Here is a 7,184-nt window from a genome sequence, read left to right on the forward strand (position 1 = left end):
CAGCCCTTGGGAATAGCCGAATCTTAAGGCGAGTGAGGAGGCGTTTTATATTTGCTGCCTTTATAAGGGGATAAGGATTCCCTCTTACTCTTCTCACGCTCTCTTTCTGTCTCCGCCTTTCCGATCTCGAGCTCCAGCGCCCAAGTTCTCATCTCTTTTCCACTCAAGCAACCATGTCCGGATCCGGTGGTCAGGGCAAGTGGTTGGTCTCCTTCGTCAAGGAGGAGGACATTACTGAGCTTCGTGCGGCTAGGTATTTGGCGAAGGAGATCGACCGTCGTCTGCCGGCCGAGGAACAAATCGTCCCCACGCCGAAGCCCACTGAGAGGGTAGTATTCATCCCCCATTTCTTCCGCGGGCTAGGGTTTCCACTCCACCCTTTCGTCCGCAGGCTGATGTATTATTACGGGATAGATTTCCATGATCTGTCCCCGAATTCCTTCCTCAATATCTCGGCGTTTATCATCGTCTGTGAGGCCTTCCTTCGCATCCAACCCCACTTCGGGCTGTGACTCAAAGTCTTCAACGTGAAGCCGAAGGTGGTGGATGGCCAGCATGTGGAGTGCGGAGGAGCCATGGTGAGCAAGCTGTCCAACGTCTCTTGGCCCAAGGGCACTTTTGTGGATACGGTAAAGGAGTGGCAGAAGCAATGGTTCTACATCATAGAACCACGCGGCACCACCTGAGACGCAACTGCCGAATTCCGCTCTGGCGCTCCTATGCGACTCACCTCCTGGGTCGAGAAGAGTCCGGACTGGTGTTCTCCTGACGTGCTGATAGCTCTACAAACGCGTGTTCTGAGCATGGTAACCAAGAACGTCAAGCTCGTTGATGTGATCCAGTTGAAGTTGGTTCGCCGGATCCTTTCGTGCCAGCGCCGAAGCCGCCCACTGTGGGAGTTCAACCCGAAGAAGCACCGGACCCTGGTGAAGCTCTTCGAGACTACACACGAAGGTGCATGGAAGTTGCTCTTCAAGGGCAATGAGAAACCACTGGCCACGTATTCAGACCGTGGTCACGACTGTAAACACCCCGCCAGCGAGGTATGTTATTTTTGATGTGCCCCTAACTTAATTGTTTCGAGGATGATGTCTGAGCTTTTCTTATTGCTCTTTCAGGACTGGATGGAGAGGCGAAGCGGATCCAGTGTCCGGCTCCGTTGCCTGAACCAGTCATCTTGTGTTTAGCGAAGATGCTGGTGCCGACGCCATATAAGGCGCCGGAGAAGAAGGCCAAGAAGAAGGCAAAGGGGGCCAAGAGTGGCCTCCGTCGCAAGGGCACTTTGGACGTGACGTCCAAAGACGACGAAGCTCATTCCTCCGTCCCTGAGGACGATGACGAGGAAGAGGAGGAGGAGGAGGAAGAGAACAATCCTCCCCCAGAGGGCGGCTTCGACACATCTGGAGGCGGAAGCACCCAAGAAGGGGAAGGGCGTCCCAGCGGTCAACACCTCAAGGGACGTTGACAGCAGTCCGGAACGACGCCCCCGCACCAAGCCTCCGGCCGCATCCTAAGTGACACGGCTCGCTCGTGCGCGCATCCGGCCCTTTTCTCCATTATCTTGACATAGTTAACTATACCTATTGCAGTCCGGCCCGCGACCTACTCCAACGATCCTCGTTTGGAGGTTCGTTGGCTCCGTCGGAGATGGCAAGCATGTCGCCACCGCCGGCTTATTCCCCCGGGGCCAGGGATGACACCGAAGTGTTGCCCCGGAGGGCCGCTCCGAACCGCGGAGGAGCCCAGGATGCTGTCCGGTAGGCGCCACGAGGCGAAGCCTCCACTGCCGGACACATGGGGGAGACGATCCCCATGGAGACTGACGAAGAGGGCCGCATCCAGTTTGGCCCTCAGCCGAATACGACTCCGGAGACCCATATGGTCCCGGAGTCGGGCGAGCAACCCCCTTTGAAGGAGGGGGCGCGCCGCTTCCGTCGGTGGTCCCTGTCCATCCAAGGACGCCGGATAACCTAATGTAGGCGCTACGAGGCGCCTCTGTTATGGACGAGCACCGTGTCCTTATGGGTGCGGTGATCGAGAAGGTTCAGTTCGCCAAGAGTGGACTAAACGAAGCCTGCAGCAACCTGTTGACAGGTTTCGAAGTAAGTGACATCGAAAGAGAAAAACCCCATGTAGTCAGTAGCCCCTGAGACACTGTCTGGTGTTCGGCGAGAAGAACCGGACAGAGGATCAATCCTCTATTGTAGGAGACTAACATAATATGTATGCATAAGCAGGCGTCGCTGTTGGCCGCAACCTCGCATGCTGCCGAAGTCTCTGAATTGAAGTAGAGGCTGGAGCGGACCGAGAACGAGCTCGGCGAGTGAGGGAGTCCTGGATTAGGGGGTGTCCGGATAGCCAGACTATACCTTCAGCCGGACTCCTGGACTATGAAGATACAAGATTGAAGACTTCATCCCGTGTCCGGAAGGGACTTTCCTTGGCATGGAAGGCAAGCTTGGCGATGCAAATATGTAGATCTTCTACCATTGTAACCGACTCTATGTAACCCTAACCCTCTCCGGTGTCTATATAAACCGGAGAGTTTTAGTCCGTAGGACAGAACAACAATCATACCATAGGCTAGCTTCTAGGGTTTAGCCTCCTTGATCTCGTGGTAGATCTACTCTTGTACTACCCATATCATCAATATTAATCAAGCAGGACGTAGGGTTTTACCTCCATCAAGAGGGCCCGAACCTGGGTAAAACATCGTGTCCCCAGCCTCCTATTACCATCCGCCTAGACGCACAGTTCGGGACCCCTACCCAAGATCCGCCGGTTTTGACACCGACATTGGTGCTTTCATTGAGAGTTCCTCTGTGCCGTCGCCATCAGGAAGGATGCCTCATCCCGTCTTTAAAGACGGCACCGTTGCTAAGGGAGCTTTGGCTGTCGGCCAAACTCTCTGGCTGGGTGGTTTTCTTATGACAGCCTGTTCGGCTGCTGCGCCGACGATGACCTCTCGGGTCATCAAAAGCAATCTTCATGTCAGCTCGGAACTCGCCGAGCAGTTAGATCCAATGAAGATCTCTTCCATAAACGAGCTCTTGGATCGCATCGCCGCCCTGGGGGTCGCTACGGATTATGACCAGGTTGGGCCTAAACCCGATCTAAGAGAGATTAACTCTCCCCAAGTCACCCATCACGTTGCCGTGGTAGAAGGACAGTGCAGCGACCCTTCATCTATCTTAAGGACTAGCTACGTTCGGATTCCCGATCCCTCCAAGACGGATACCCATGGAGGGGAGGATATCACTCAAGACCTGAACTTAGAATCAGGCGACGGGCTGGATTCATTGGACAATATCCAAAAATCCAAACTTTCGAGTTCAGAAACTCCTTGGCCTCTGAGTCTCAGATTGGACGAGGGTTCGGATTTAATTCCGCCCACCCACCCGAACATAAGCGATCTATCCCAAATTAGGCAAAACCCGAAGAAACAGTACATCATTACTGGGCCAGATTCCTCCTGGTTAGAAACAGGATAAAGGACTGCCGCGAGGAAGACGCAATCTCAATTTTCTGCAATAATTGCGCAGACAATGGAATCCTCAACGACATAAGTCGCCGTGATATTACACGCTTCGCTGACTTGGCGTCCATAGTACGAAAGTACTGTCCGACGGAAAGCGCTTGGAAAGCCGAAATAAAATTTTGGGACGATCCAGCCCTGAATATAAACCCAGTCCGAAATAAAAGGGTGCATCATCGCCAGACACCCAGGTTAAACCCCAAAAAGCAAAAACCCTCTACAGGGCATGGAACCGTACTGGAAGGATGGCTTAATGGACCCTGTAAAATTCACAGTACAGAGGGCGCCACACCAACCCACAACCTTAGAGCATGTTGGATACTCCGGCAGGTGGCCAAAATTGGCGAAGATCTCCTAACTCCGGAGGCCATAGAAAGCCACCCCAGGGACACCAATACAGTATTAACAGTCTTTGAGACTTTCGCATCAAATAATATGCGAAAAAGAACACTCCGCAGCCTTGCCGAAGTCTACCAAGTAGCAACAATAAACCCATGGAGTGACACGGCTATTACTTTTAATGCCAGTGATGAACCTAAATTCCGAACAGCTCGAGCACCAGCCGCATTGGTCCTCAGTCCAATAGTGGACGGCTTTCGCCTCACCAAGGTATCATGGATGGAGGCAGCGGATTGAACCTCATTTATGAGGAAACCCTTCAAAAAATGGAAATAGACTGTAACCGCATTGAGCGAAGCAGTACAACCTTTAGAGGAATAATCCCCAGTCGGGAAGCACGCTGTACAGGAAAAATCACACTAGATGTGGTGTTCGGCACGCCGGACAATTACAGGTCCGAAGAGGTCACGTTCCATGTGGCCCCGTTCAGTAGCGGATATCACGCTCTGCTAGGGCGGGAAGCGTTTACAATCTTCCAAGCAATACCCCATTACGGGTACATGAAGCTCAAGATGCCCGGGCCGAACGGAATTATCACTCTAGCTAGTGATCCGGACATAGCACTCCGTGCCGAAAATAAGACAGCCGCACTGGCCCTTGAGGCACTATCCGAAGCCCTAGCGGCTGAGGAACTGAGTGCGCTGTGCTCCACGGTGAACAGGGACGATGTGATACTCGACAAAAGATCCAAGTCCACCTCCTTTAAACCAGCGGACGAAATAGTCAAATTTCAGGTCCATCCAACGGACCCCAATAAAACAGCTTCTATCAGGGCACAATTAAACCCTGATGTAGATGCCACACTGCGAGAGTTCCTATGTGAAAAATGGGACATCTTCGCCTGGCACCCTTCAGACATGCCAGGAATCCCACGCAGGCTGGCCGAACACAGCTTAAATATCCTAAAAGGATTCAAACCTGTCAAACAAGCTCTTCGGCGTTTCTCCGAACCCAAGAGACAGGCCATGGGAGAGGAGCTAGCCAAGCTATTGGAGGCCGGATTCATCAGAGATATAAAACATCCAGACTGGCTAGCAAACCTGGTGATGGTACCAAAGAAGGACAAATCATGGCGCCTGTGTGTCGATTTTAAAGACCTTAACAAGGCTTGCCCAAAGGATCCCTTCCCCTTCCCCCGCATCGATCAAATTATCGACGCTACCGCAGGACACGATTCGTTGTGTTTCCTTGATGCATATTCTGGCTACCATCAAATCAAGATGGCAGAGTCAGACCAAGTCGCAACGGCATTCATCACCTCATACGGCCCATTCTGCTTCAACACAATGCCCTTCGGGCTCAAAAACGCCGGCGCAACGTATCAGCGCATGATTCAGACATGTCTGGCAAACCAGATCGGCAAAACAGTGGAGGCATATGTAGATGACGTGGTCGTCAAAACAAGACATTTCGAATCTCTAGTAGACGAGTTGAGGCTCACATTTGATAACCTCCGAACATACGACATCAAGCTCAACCCGGAAAAATGCGTTTTCGGCATTCCAGCAGGAAAGCTCTTGGGCTTCATTGTATCCGATAGAGGAATTGAAGCAAATACAAAAATTAACCGGATGCGTGGCGACTCTAAGCCGCTTTATCTCCCACTTGGGAGAAAAGGCACTACCCCTCTACCGCCTCCTTCGGCGCACCGAACACTTCGAGTGGACGGACGCAGCCACGACCGGACTCGACGAAATAAAAGCCATATTGGCAACAAACCCAGTCCTGGCCGCGCCAAACATTGGCGAACCAATGCTATTGTACATTGCAGCAACACATCAGGTCGTAAGCGCAGTGCTCGTCGTCGAACGAGAAACGGACAGACACAAATTCCCCCTTCAAAAGCCGGTCTATTATGTGTCCACTGTCCTCACTCTGTGCAAATCACGGTACCCACATTATCAAAAGATTGCGTACGCGGTATTCATGGCATCCCGGAAGCTGCGACACTACTTTCAAGAGTGTTCAATAACAGTAGCCTCGGAAGTACCACTTAACGATATTATAAACAACCGTGACGCAACGGGCCGGATTGCAAAATGGGCCATTGAGCTCCTCCCGTTCGACATAACCTATAAGCCACGGCGAGCTATCAAGTCGCAAGTTTTGGCCGACTTCGTCGTAGAATGGACGGAGGCCGAACTCCCTAAAGAGTACGACACATATTCAAATTGGATCATGGATTTCGATGGCTCCAAGATGTTGGCTGGTCTAGGGGCTGGCGTCATTTTGACGTCCTCCACAGGAGACACAGTTCAATATGTACTCCAGATTATGTACACAGACTCCAACAATGCAGCCAAATATGAGGCCCTTTTACATGGTCTCCGAATGGCAGTATCCATGGGCATTCAACGCCTAGAGGTGCGCAGGGATTCGAACCTCGCGATATCCCAAATAAATGGAGACTTCGATGCCAAAGATAAAAAATGACAGCTTACCGCAACGCCGTCTTAAAATGTCAGCTCGGTTCGAAGGGCTTGAATTTCACCATATAGCCCGGGAAAATAATCAGGCGGCAGACGTCCTGGCATGCATCGGCGCAAAACGCGATGTAGTCCCCCCAACATCTTCTTGGAAAGGCTGTTCAAGTCATCCGTAGTATGGGAAGGGGAACCGAACAATAACAGCCCGGACCCAACCGCACTGCCCGACACCGAACAATCTGACATAATTGGAGGCTCTGCCAATGAAATCACACCTTCAGCCCACGCAATAATGGCCGTCATCGCCCCGTGGACACAACCATTCCTAGCCTACCTTACTAGGCAGGAACTCCCAGAGGACCAAAATGAGGCACGCTGCATAGTGCGGCGATCTAAAGCCTATAAAGTCCATGAGGGAGAGCTTTATAAGAAAAGCACTGCCGGAGTCCTTCAAAGGTGCATCTCCGAAGAGGAAGGGCGGAACCTGCTGGCTGAAATTCATGCCGGACTCGGTGGTCATCACGCCGCAGCTCGGTCCCTCGTAAGCAAAGCTTTCCGTACAGGCTTTTATTGGCCGACGGCCCGGGAAGACGCCCAGGACTTAGTCCAACGATGCGTCGGTTGCCAGCTTTTTGCAAACCAAAGCCATATGCCACCCACCGCCCTCCAAACTATCCCCATCACTTGGCCCTTTGCGGTCTGGGGGCTTGACATGGTTGGACCCCTTAAAGGCGGAACCCAAAAGAAAAAAATACTTATTGGTCATGGTAGATAAGTTCACCAAATGGATAGAAGCCAAGCCTGTTAAGACGGACGAATCCGGA

The sequence above is a fragment of the Triticum urartu genome, chromosome 6A, assembly GCF_056163025.1.
Source record: "Triticum urartu cultivar PI428250 chromosome 6A, HENAU_Tu73, whole genome shotgun sequence".
In the NCBI taxonomy this organism is placed as follows: Eukaryota; Viridiplantae; Streptophyta; class Magnoliopsida; order Poales; family Poaceae; genus Triticum; species Triticum urartu.